Raw genomic sequence first — 13,036 nt, 5'->3', positions numbered from 1 at the left:
GTTTGGGAAGTGCTGCCTTTTTTGAGGCCAATGAAGCTTGGGGAAAAGACGGAGCAGAGGACACCCCTATAGTTAACCAATGCAATGGAACCAACAATAGTGACTGTCTCAGCCCAACGGGGACTCTGGCTTTGCATCCAATTTGATTACATGGTGTTCTTTGTTATATCTGCCCCAAGGGCTAGTGTTCACATATGATTTCATTTAAGATGAAGCTTTCTTCCAGGTACTTCTCAGGATAATGCCAGTAAATCCTGGAAAATCTCAGTATTGAGTTACTATAAAAATTATAAAGACCAGCAAAAAAGATCCAGAATCAACGGTGCATAGCGATTCCAGAGAATACATGGTCCTGCCCTACTTCACAGCCCCAGTGCACTCCCTGCCAGAATGTAAGACATACGTGCTTAATACTCAGGTGACTGATGGAGGTACTGAGTCATCTTTGGAGGAGTGAGCACAGGCCAAGAATATAACTGTAATTCACTTTATACTTAGAAGGAGGAGGAAAAATTAATAAAACTTGAAGAAACACGTATCAGGAAAATAGCTAGATTTTGTCTTCTAAGTCCTCGCTAGATCAAAATTCAATTTACTAGAATTTAAATCCAAAGTCCAAGTTCAGGAATGGCATCAGCAATGTACAGTAGTGATCTAGCAAGCTCAGGGTACGCTGTATTCTGGCTTCCCCTCCCTTGAGCAAGCCTGCATTCATAAGTGAAGTGAAATCTGCCCCAGCAAAGTCAACCAATGTTTCAGTCATCTTTCTAAGTGTGGAACTGCTAATGGGATCTCCCAGTAGTCAATTAGAACTGGTCATCAAGTTACCCAAAAGGATCCAATGGTCATATCTCCATGTGCAGGTTTCTGTAATCCCAGCCTACATTTCTGAAGCTCTAAGTGTTTCCTTATTACAAAAGAGAATGACATAATGTTGACACCCCTTTCCAACATAAAGAAGTTAAAATGGTCATTTCCCAAATATCCCTGAAGAATGAGAGAATGATCAAACGAGAGGGAGAAGTTGTAACAGAGAAGTAAGGATTCAACAAATGCTTATGACAACTGAATCACTATATAGATATTTCTTTTTGGTTTCTAGTGTATTAGAACAGCCAGAAGGAAATACCTGAAATTGTGGAACTATAACCCATGCTGTACTTTGAAATTTGCTCTATAACTACTTGTTAAACTGTACTTTGAAATCTGTCACTTTTCTGCCTATGTTATATTTCACAATTTAAAAATGTTAAAAAGAGAGAGAAAGAGAGGATGACATCTACATCTCCAGGGTAGTAATGAACTAATTAGTAATGGCAGGGGAACACAACAAGCATTTCTTATCTGCAGTGATAAGTGTCTCAAAGAAAAATAAATTATTTAAATCCTAGAGTTGGCATCAATGGATTAAATTCCCACTGGATTCAGGGAGAGAGTTTGGATACGTTACTTCAAATTCATAATTGTCACTGATATCCAAGTACTTATGCATTTGGTGAGTTGAGACTAGGGTGATCAGCTCTTTCAGTTTTCCTAGGGCTGTCCCAGCTAAACTGAAATCCTATGTCCCAGAAACCCCCTCAGTCCTGGGAAAATTGGGACAGTTGGTCACCCTTGTTTCAACACAGAGAAAATAAAAACATATTACAGGCCTCTATTTTGTCTATGTTGAAAATCTGTGCCCTCCTGGTAGACTTACGTGCATGCATAAATAATAATAGTACTAGACACAAGTAGAACATTCAATGAAACACATTAATATTCATTTATTTGTGTAACCTTTTGTGTAATATGCTTGCAAAGAAGATGAGGAATATATTGTCCTCATTTTGCAAATGAGGAAACTGAGGGGCAGAGAGGTTAAGTAACTTTCTCAAAGTCAACTTATTAATTAGCACATATGCTAAACAGCTATAACAAAGAAACTAAATAATACAGTGACCCAAACACAATATATTCCCATTTTCTCTCCACTGACACTACTGAGATAGGCAGTGGGCTAGGAGGAGAAGCTGTGTTCCATGTGATCATTCAGGGGCCCAGCTCATTCTACCTTGTAGCTCCACCATTCCGTACAATGCTTGGTGGAAACTGACTCCCTAATACCACATCATGGTCCAACTCCTAAGGAAGAGTAAAGATAAGTGGCGAAGGTTGGGCAATTTCCTTTAAGGGGATGGTGCTGACATTTCACGTACTTCTGCCCACATTCCATGGGAGAACTTGGTCACTTGCCCACAGCTAGAGTCAATGGGTCTGGGCAACACGGCCTCAATCTAAGCATGAAGTGTCCCACTCTTCTATTTCCAAAGGAAGGAAGGGGAAATGAATACTTGGAGACAATTCGTTGTCTCCTGTGATCAAATAGCTGGTTTTTGGCATTGCTGGGATCAAAGCCCAAGTCTGCCTGTTTCTAAGGCCACACTTCCTCCCCCATGCAGTGCTACCCCTGGAACTAATTTTGTTGTTTTGCCAGGAACCATGTCAGCCAGTGAAAGCACTTCTCAGAGCTTATCATAAGGAAAACAATTCATTCTGAACTCCAAAAGACCACCTTTCCTTCCAACTTATCCTGAACAAGGCTTAAACAAACTATATCCTTTCACTTAAAACCTGACAGGGCTGTGTCTCTAGAGTGTGACGGAAACCCAAGGGCTGTCAACTGTTAAGTGTGATGTTTATACAAAGATGTGAGAAGCAGAGAGCACAGTTGCTGCTGGGGAAATAGCAAAACATCATGGAGAGTTTCTCTAGCCAAGTCACCCAGAAATGAAGGTGAAATAGGAAGCCAGTGGGCATACCCATGAAATAAAGCCTACCAGTTCCATCAAAAAGGGAACAGCTTAGCATTTAGCTCCCACTGGTGACTTTACCTAGAAAGACTATTCCTAATTAGAAAGCAGCTCTGGTAACTTTTTAGTTTTTTCAGTTGTTTTGAAGGTAACTTGAGCCCGAAGATGGTATTTCGCTTTGATTTATCCTAGCTTCTGTTGCTTCTGGACAAACCTAATTTACACAAGACAAAGCTATCTGTTGTCACTATTACTCTATCCTGTTTGCTTTTCTCATTACTCATAGAGGCTTCCAGCTCCCTCCCCTCCTTTCAGGCTCTTCACTGAGCCCTTTGGAACTCTGGCCTCTTCTAATGCCATCCTTTATCTTGCCATGAGGAAGTGAAGACTCAATAAGGATGGGCCTGCGAAAGTCCTTGAAAAAGGATGATGTAAATCAGAGGTGAACAACTTTGTTACTGGGAAATATATCAAGAATGTTTATTGGCAGTATTTTCTTTTCATTTAAAATTAATTTCGACTTATGGAGTCCTATGGAATAAATGTATATTCTACAACACTGACTACACAGACACACACACACACACACACACACACACACACACACACAGAGCAGATGAGGATTACACTGAAGGATGGTGAAGGTTGACCAGCAGCACAGAAGGAAGCTGAGTGAGCACGTGGAGCAGAACTGCTCACCCATCCCAGCACACCTGCCTACCTCCAGACTTACTTGAGAGAGATTATTTTTTACCCACTTAAATGCTAATATACAGGCAAATGTGAAGCACAAATACAAAGAGGTGATTTTCTAATCTCTCTTTCTAAAATTAGATCATAGGTTTTATCTCAAAGCTGGGCAAGCTACATGCAACCCTCTGGCCATATACTGCTATTTACAATTTCAAAAAGAAAAAGCTAAAAGGGAAAAAAAGCCTTTCTGATTTAAATCAGAGAAATCAACATAATACCAACTGTTCTGGTTTGCTAATGCTGCTGGGATGCAAAACACCAGAAATGGATTGGCTTTTATAAAAGGGGATTTATTTGGTTACACACTTACAGTCTTAAGGCCATTAAGTGTCCAAGGTAAGTCATCAACAATCGGGTACCTTCACTGGAGGATGGCCAATAGTGTCCAGAAAACCTCTGTTAGCTGGGAAGGCACGTGGCTGGCATCTGCTCCAGTGTTCTGGTTTCAAAATGGCTTTCTCCCAGGACATTCCTCTCTAGGCCGCAGCTCCTCTTCAAAATGTCACTCTCAGTTGCTCTTGGGGCATTTGTCCCCTCTTAGCTTCTCCAGAGCAAGTGTCTGCTTTCAACAGCAATCTTCAAAATGTGTCTCATCTACAGCTCCTCTCTCAGCTCCTGTGCATTCTTCAAAGTGTCCCTCTTGGCTGTAGCAAGTTCACTCCTTCTGTCGGAGCTTATATAGAGCTCCAGCAAACTAATCAAGGCCCATGCTGAATGGGTGGCACCACACCTCCATGGAAATCATCCAGAGGTATCACCCACAATTGGGTGGGTCACATCTCCATGGAAACACTCAAATAATTACAATCCAATCAACAATATGTCTGCCCACACAAGATTACATCAAAGATAATCACTTTTTGGGGGACATAATACATTCAAACTGGCACACCAACCAACCATTCAAAAAAAGGATTCCTTTTCTGTGTGTTGGTTCCAGAGCTAGGTAGAGCTCTTGAATTTGAGCTCAGGAGACAGCAGAGCTACTCACAGCTGCCAATATGCAGCCCACACATCCTTGATTGAAGTGCTAACTCATTCCAAGCTCCCCTACCTGGAAGTTTTACCATTTCTCAGATCAAGCTTCTGGGAAGTTTCTTCTTTCTGTACCTTCCTGAGTCACTAATTCTTAGCTAAGCCCCTCCTTGCTAGGAGCTAGCCACAGGCAACCACGCACACCTTGGATCAAAGTAACAGAAGGATATTTCCCAAGCCAAATGGCTTTGTGCAAAAACATTATTCTAAAAGAGGAGGTTTAGAAAAGTCTAGGGGCATATGGTCAAAGACCTTTCCTCCTTCCTGCTTCCCAGTTCTCTCTAATACTTCTCATGCATTTCCAGGGAAACTTCATCTACAAGTTTCATATCCATTTATGGTTGACCCATGCAAAAAATTATTCCATCAGGAGTACTGGGTAACCAGAAAAATCATGTGAACATTTTTATCTTGAAACAGAAAATTGGATTTGCCTATAGAAGGACCATTGAATCTCCCAAGACATTTGAATTCCATCTGAAAATCAACTCCTTTATATAACCACTTCCACATATAGTTTGTTTAGAAATAAAATATCTGTCTATATTTCCTAACCAGATTATCACACATTACTGTAGATAGGTACAATTATCCACCTCCCCATTTTACCCATGAGGTACCCACGACTATAAGAAGTAGGCAAACCACAGCCCTTGGGCCCAATTCATCCCCCTGCACCTGTTTTTGTAAATAAAGTTTTATTGGAATACAGCTGCACCCATTCATTATTTATCATCTTTGATCATTTTACTACAATGGCAAAGTAGAGTAGTTAAAACAAAGACCATATAGCAGACAAAGCTGAAAATATTTATTACCTGGCTCTTTACAGAAAAGTTTGCCAACTTCAGCTCAGTGAGATTATCTGACTTTCCCAAAGTCACACCACAGCAATTTCCCTGAAGGCCTTGAGATTTGTGAATTTCCTAGGGAAAGCCAGATAATGTCTGTACCCCAGGGCATCTGACTCTCTCCACTGTTCCACATGCCTGTCTGAGTACTGTGCCATCTCTACAGAGCTCCCTGGCCGGACCAGGAGTAGGACAGGTCCAACCACAATTATGGAGGATCACAGAGAAAGAACCAAGGACTGTACAGGCCAAAGTACACAATGAGTAAAGAATAGTTCCCCCCAACTGATTGCAAAGCGCTTCTTTGCAAGCTGTAGAAAAGATGTATGCACCTAAAACTCTTCAAAATGGCAATCCTGACCTTGGGCCACAGGTAGGCCAAAGTTCTACCCTTGAAAAAGAAACAAGTTATGACATACCATTCCTAGAACTTTGAGTGTTTGGTGTTCTGTGTTGTAACAGTTACTGCCACTGCTGCTGGTTTTTGTTCGTTTGTTTTATTTTGTTTTTGGTTAGTTGATTTTTGTGACTTTTAATCCTATTTAGGAAGTTGACTCCTACATTCATAGAAAGAGAATGGCTGCTTATTTATTATCTGCATGACCCTCAAATGTGGAAAAGGCCAACATGAAATGAAAAGTGCCTTTGTAAAAACCCTAAAGTGATCTATTATGTATTGGGTAGTTCTACAGAGTTCTTTGGTTTTGTTTCTTTGTTGGCCTGTTTGGGTTTTTTGTTTTGTTTTGTTTTTGCATCATGAAGTGGAGGTGGCAGTGGAGGGGAGAGGGGTGTTTAATGGAATATAGGGAGTACTAGACTAAACAGCTTAGAATATATCTGCATTCTCCTAAATAGCAAAATTCTTCTATTTGACAAAGCCAGATGTTCCCCAGAAATCTTAAACATACCCAGCACTGAAAACTGCTCTGCCACAGACCTTGGAAAAAGGATTGGAAAAATATGTACTCAAGTATATACTGTTTTTGAAGGATTTCTTTATAACTCATTCAGCTTGTGTTTAAAGGATTATCGTGTTGCATTGGGTGGAAGACTCCAGAGGGTGTGTGTGTTGAAATCTCTGTTTTGTTTTTAAGGTTTTTGCTGGTTTTGTGTATGATTTTATTGTAGTAATCTACTTGGTATGGTTTTTATTGGGGTATTTTTTAATTCAATTTTATTGAGATATATTCACATACCATACAATCATCCAAAGTGTACAATGAACTGTTCACAATACCAACATATAGTTGTGTTTCATCACCCCAATTTATTTTTTGAACATTTTCCTTGCACCAGAAAAAGTGAAAAGAAGAATAAAAATAAAAGTAAAGAAAAACACCCAAAACACCCTCCCCCCAACCCTATTTTTCATTTAGTTTTTTGTCCCCATTTTTCTACTTATCCTTCCATACACTAGATAAAGGAAGTGTGATCCATAAGGCTTTCACAATCACACTGTCACCTCTTGTAAGCTACATTACTATACAATCGTCTTCAAGAGTCAAGGCTACTGGGTTGCAGTTTGATAGTTTCAGATATTTACTTCTAGCTATTCCAGTGTATTGAAACCTAAAAAGGGTTATCTATATAGTGCATAAGAATGCCCACCAGAGTGACCTATCTACTCCATTTGGAATCTCTCAGCCACTTAAGCTTTATTTCATTTCATTTAGAATCCCCCTTTTGGTCAAGAAGTTATTCTCAATCCCACGATGCCGGGTCCAGATTCATCCCTGGGAGTCATATCCTGTGTTACCAGGAGATTTACACTCCTGGGAGTCAGGTCCCATGTAGGGCAGAGGGCAGTGAGATCACCTGCCAAGGTGGCTTACTTAGAGAGAGAGAGAGAGGGCCACATCTGAGCAACAAAGAGGCACTCAGGGGGAGACTCTTAGGCACAATTATAAGCAGGTTTAGCCTCTCCTTGCAGTAACAAGCTTCATAGGGGCAAGCCCCAAGACAGAGGGCTCAGCATGTCAAGCTGTCAGTCCCAATGTTTGTGAGAACATCAGCAACAATCCAGGTGAGGAAGCCCAACACCTCTGCATTTTTGGGTTATTTTTGAAACGACTGTCCTTTAGTGAGTATGGTGACTTGGGAGACGAAAGAAAAACACAGTCTTTCCAGTCCGCCAGGGACCCAGCCTCCTCTGGGAACTACTTCTCCCCAGTGGTTAAAAGTGCAACTTTGGCCAAGCAGGTACCCAATAAGAACACAGCAAACAAGAGTGTTAAGTAATGGTTCTGTGGTGCCTGGGGCTCTCTGCCCTAGGTTTCATTCTCTTCCTTTGCCTTAAATCTTTCCCAAAACTCATTATCAGACATATTATCAGAGAGGGTATAGTATACCCCCAGGACAATATGAGCTCACAGGTACAGCTGCAAAACGAATTTATAATTTAGAGATTCAGGAACTCTCCCAGGAGGAAGGAAAAAAGGACAAAGAGATAGAAAACATAAAAGAGCATTTTAGAGATACAGGAAAAGGAAATAGAAGTGCCTACCTCTGGATAACAGGATTCCCAGAAGAAAGACAAAATAAAATAAAGAGGAGGAAATATTAGAAAAAAATTATAGAGAGTAATTTCCTAGTAATAAAACAGGATAAAAGACCTGCAATTATAAAAGTTCATGGAGTACCAAACAAAGGATACGAGGAAGAATACACATCTGTCTGGACATATTATGGTGAAATTGAAGATTATCAAAGACAAAGCAAAAATTCTAAAGCTTCTAGAGAGAAAGAACAGAAAATTCAGGAGAAAATGACAGAGATGGACATAAAAGGATAGATTTGAGACAATTTTTGGGGTTTGCATTGAGAACTTACTACAGTAATGGATAGTGGGCAGGGACTTAGGGAAAGAGAGAATTGAGAATGAATTTTTGACTTCAGGCCAGAACAATAATAAGTGTTGCTATTATTTTCTGTATTAAAGAACATAGAGGGTTGAAGGAGAGATTTGGAGGACAAAATAATTATGCCACACTTGAGATATCTGTGACACTTCCAAGCAGAGATGCCAAACAGACTTGCAAATCTGGAGCTCGGATTCAAGGCTGGTAATATAAATCTGATATAAACCTTAAATGGCATGTGTGAGAGAATTGTGAGGGAAAATAAGGGGGTTCGGGACCTAACCCTGAGGAATCCTATAAGGTAAAGTCAAGTCCTCAACTGGGCTGCACATCAAAATCCCACAGGGATCTCTGAGGAGCTGGGGGAAAGTGCAGAGTTGTTGGGCTTCCTCACCTGGTTAGTTGCTGATGTTCTCACAAACATTGAAGACTGGAGGTTTGATGTGCCGAGCCCTCTGTCACGGGACTTGCCCTTATGAAGCTCATTATTTCAAAGGAGAGGCTAAACCTGCTTATAACTGTGCCTAAGAGTTTCCCCCTGAGTGCCTCTTTGCTGCTCAGACGTGGTCCTCTCTCTCTCTAGCTAAGCCAACTCAGCAGGTGAACTCACTGCCCTCCCCCCTCCATGGGCTCTGACTCCCAGGGGTGTAAATCTCCCTGGCAACGCAGGATATGACTCCTGGGGATGAATCTGGACCCGGCATCATGGGATTGAGAACATCTTCTTGACCAAAAGGGGGTGCAAAATGAAATGAAATAAAGTTTTTCAGTGGCTGAGAGATTCCAAAAGGAGTTGAGAGGTCACTGTGGTGGACATTCTTATGCACTGTATAGATAACCCTTTTTAGGTTTTAATACACTGGAATAGCTAGAAGTAAATACTTGAAACTATCAAACTGCAACCCCATAGCCTTGACTCTTAAAGATGATTGTATAGCAATGTAGCTTACAAGAGATGACAGTGTGATTGTGAAAGCCTTATGGATTACACTCCCTTTATCCAGTGTATGGAAGGATGAGTAGAAAAATGGGGACAAAAAACTAATTGAAAAATAGGGTCGGGGGGATGGGTATTCTTCTTTACTTTTATTTTTCTTATTTTCACTTATTCTGGTACAAGGAAAATGTTCAAAAAATACATTGGGGTGATGAATGCACAACTATATGATGGTACTGTGAACAATTATTGTACAATTTTGGATGATTGTATGATATGTGAATATATCTCAATATAGTTGAATTTTTAAAAAAATCCCACAGGGAGCTTTAAAAGTATCAATATTCCCAGGCCACACCTGGGAGATCCTGAATCAACTGGTCTGGGATAGGGCTTTTTGAAAGTTCTCAGGTAATTCTAATGTGCAGGCCACATAGAGTTTTAATAGAAGAGATCTAGAAAGCAAGGTGGAAATAATAAGCATACGCTGAGGAAGCCATGAGAAGACAATGTTTCAAGAAGAAGAGGGGTCAACTGCTCTGAGAAATCAAGGAAGATGAGGATGGAGAATTAGACATTGGATTTGGAAACATGGAGGTGGTTGGTGCTTTTGGCAAGAAGAGTTTCCATCCTTGGCTTTAGAGGAAGCTTTAGAGGATGCATGGTGCTGGGCAGGTTATCAAGAGATTGTATTAATTACCAAAACTTGGCTGCAAGCTTGTCTTGGTGTCAAGATCCCCATGTAGTCCTGGCAGCTCTTTAATTACCCTCTAACTAGCCTCAGGATTGGTCCCATATCTGGAACAGGGGGATGGAGGGTAACTTCTAATTAGGAAGGTTACAAGGACCAGAAAGTATGACAGTCAACAGGCTTAGAAGAAAAGAATACATATACAAATTATGGTTAATGCTCAGTTTTCCATGAGAATGGAATGGAGACATAGATGAAACAAGATTATTCATCCAAAATGTGATTTGTAGACTCATTAATTAATTCAACAAATATTTGAATACTACTATGTCTTAGGCTTCTGAACGGGTGACAGAATACACTAGATTGGAGTTGCCAGGTTTAGCAAATAAATATAAGGACACTCAGTGAAATCTGAATTTCAGATTAACAATGAATAAATGTTTACTATACGTATGTCACAGGTAATATTTTGAACATACGTATACTAATTACATGCAGTATTTCTAACATACTTATGCTAAAAAATTGTTTTCATTAAACAATGAAAAAACTTTTTTCATTAAACAATGAAACAATGAAAAAATTTTTTCATTAACTAATGAAACAATAAACAATCAAAATATTTTTCATTAAACAATGAAACAAGAAAAAAATTTTTAGTATAAGTGTGTTCCAAATATTGCATGTGACATAATTATACTAAACATTTATTCACTGTTTACCTGGAATTCAAATTTCACTGAGTATCCTTTATCTAGCAGCCTAGACTAGAGGGGTGGATAGACTGACCTTTTCCTCAAGGACCTTAGTAAATTAACTTTATCCATTTCAGGTAAATTTGAATTGTTCCAGAGGTCCATGTAGGACTTTGTAACTCTGTGGGGAACAAAATGAATGGAGCCCTAAACACTGGTGAACAGGGGTGTGTGGCTCAGAAGGTTTGGGCCCACAGCCAGCCTCATCTCCAAGCAGTTTTGCCCCTCCCTCTTCCTCTAGGGTGTTCAAGAACTCACCTGTAGCGATTAAAAGCAGAAATAGTAAAATGCTTTCATTCTTGTATAAAACTATCAGCAAATTAGGAAATAAATTTCAGTTAAATTTGAAAAAGCCATTTCACACAAAAGCAAAAGATTCTCAACAGAAAGATAATGCAGAAAAAGAGAGATCCCATACAAACCTGACCCTAAGTATGGATTTGGGGTTTCAGAAAGGTTTGGGGCCATGGCCCCTCAAGAATGTCAGTGACCCTGTAGCTTCACAGCGTTGTATTTTCGGATACAAAGGTTTTTAAAGAGTAGATTTCCAGATAATGTGGAAATATATGGCCAGATCCCAATAAATTTTTGTGATTAACTGAAGCTTTGCCTACACAAGAGCAAGTATTCAGATACAATTTCAGACATAAAGCCCCTGGATCATTACTGCACAGCAAAACCCAGCACCTGTCTGAGAACAACATCTAATACTAGTCAAGCATTTATTATGTGGCAGGGTCCTTCCTAGGTGCTTTATATATATTAACCCATCTAATCCTCCCAAGGACCCTTGATATAGGTCTATTAATAGGTCTATTATAGTCCACTTTCTGTGGAGAGGGAAACTGAGACACAGAGGGGTGAAGTTACTTCCCCAAGTTCACACAGCTAGTGAGGCTCAGAGCCAACATTTGACCCCGAGCTGTCTGAACCGGTCCATTCAACCACTGATCCTTCCTGCCTCTGTTTCAGAAGGAAGAAAGATGTTGCATTTACCAGAGACGATGCCCACTACACATAATCTAAAATTGACCCTGGTTAGCAACCAGACTGCCGGCTGCCTCCTCGAGACTAACCAGCTTTTTCTTTGAGACACCTTGCCCTAAGCCTGTGGTTCTCAAAGTGTGATCCCCAGACCAGCAGCAGCAGCATCTGGGAACTTGTTCAAAATGCAAATTCTTGGCCCCAGAATCAGATATCCGGGGTGGGGCCAGCCATCTGTGATATAACAACTCTCCTGCGACTCTGATACAGGCTAAAGTTTGAGAACAGCTGCCTAAGGTATACCGTTATCCCACCGGTTCTGTGCACCTTTCTTTGAACTGATTCCTTGTATTCAGTTTAAGAAAAAAGGGATTTCTCTGGGATGGTGATAGAGAGGGAGTTACTATCCTGTCTTCTGGAATGCTTTTTACTGAGGCTCTTTGCCTATCAATGCTCAAAGACCTTGTATGATGTCTAGAGTTCAAATCAACAAAATACACCAAGAGGAAAAGACATTAGTAGTGACAATGTCCTTCTAGTATCTTAATTGGGGAAAGCCATGAGATATTCAAAAGTTTAAAGTCAAATTCCTGAATTCTTAATCAGCTGAATTTCTCCTTTTAAGTCTACTCGTTGCCACCTCTCCAGCTTGACACAAATATAGCTTCCTTTTCTCAAGTCATTGAGCATCCTGAGGGCAGCAACTATTTTTTGCTTCTCTTTGTACACATCCCCACCACCAAAAGAGTGCCTGGCTCATAATAGGTGCTCAATACGTAACTGAACCATAATCGCACTCCCCTCAGTCACCAGTTCACACAGATGTTCCACAGTCTGCTGTAAATCAAACCATGAAATAGGCATTTTTTAAACCCACATTTACCTTTGGTTACTTTCTCTCTCTGGGGAAGAGAGTTACTGTGGAATTCACAGTATAACTTGGGGAGGAGGCCATTTCTTCACAAGACACAAGTGAAGTTCTGGCCAAAGATCTTGATTTATTGAGCACTGGGAGAATCCGATCACTACATATTTATAGCAGTAGTTGGAGATAAGTGCATTCAGGAAAGTGCTACTGAAATGTGTTTCCTTCATTTCCTTGACAGCAAAAGGAAGCAATGAATGCTTTAAATCACAGGAAATATTTAGAATATGAAAGACAAATGGAAGTCACATCTTCCTCAACCTGCAGAATGGCCAATATTTTACAAGGTTCACCAAGAGTTTGTGAGAAACTTTGATCCCTCTTCCTTCTGCTTCTAGAAGAATCCATAGGGCCCCGTCATTTCTTTATCAGCCTCTGCCAAGAAGTTGTCACAAAAGAGGCAAATGCAATATCAAATGCAAGGCCATTGCCTATAAGCAGGTTCATTCTTT

Source organism: Choloepus didactylus, chromosome 10, assembly GCF_015220235.1.
Source record: "Choloepus didactylus isolate mChoDid1 chromosome 10, mChoDid1.pri, whole genome shotgun sequence".
Classification (NCBI taxonomy): domain Eukaryota; kingdom Metazoa; phylum Chordata; class Mammalia; order Pilosa; family Megalonychidae; genus Choloepus; species Choloepus didactylus.
Note: the sequence above shows the minus strand (reverse complement) of the source record.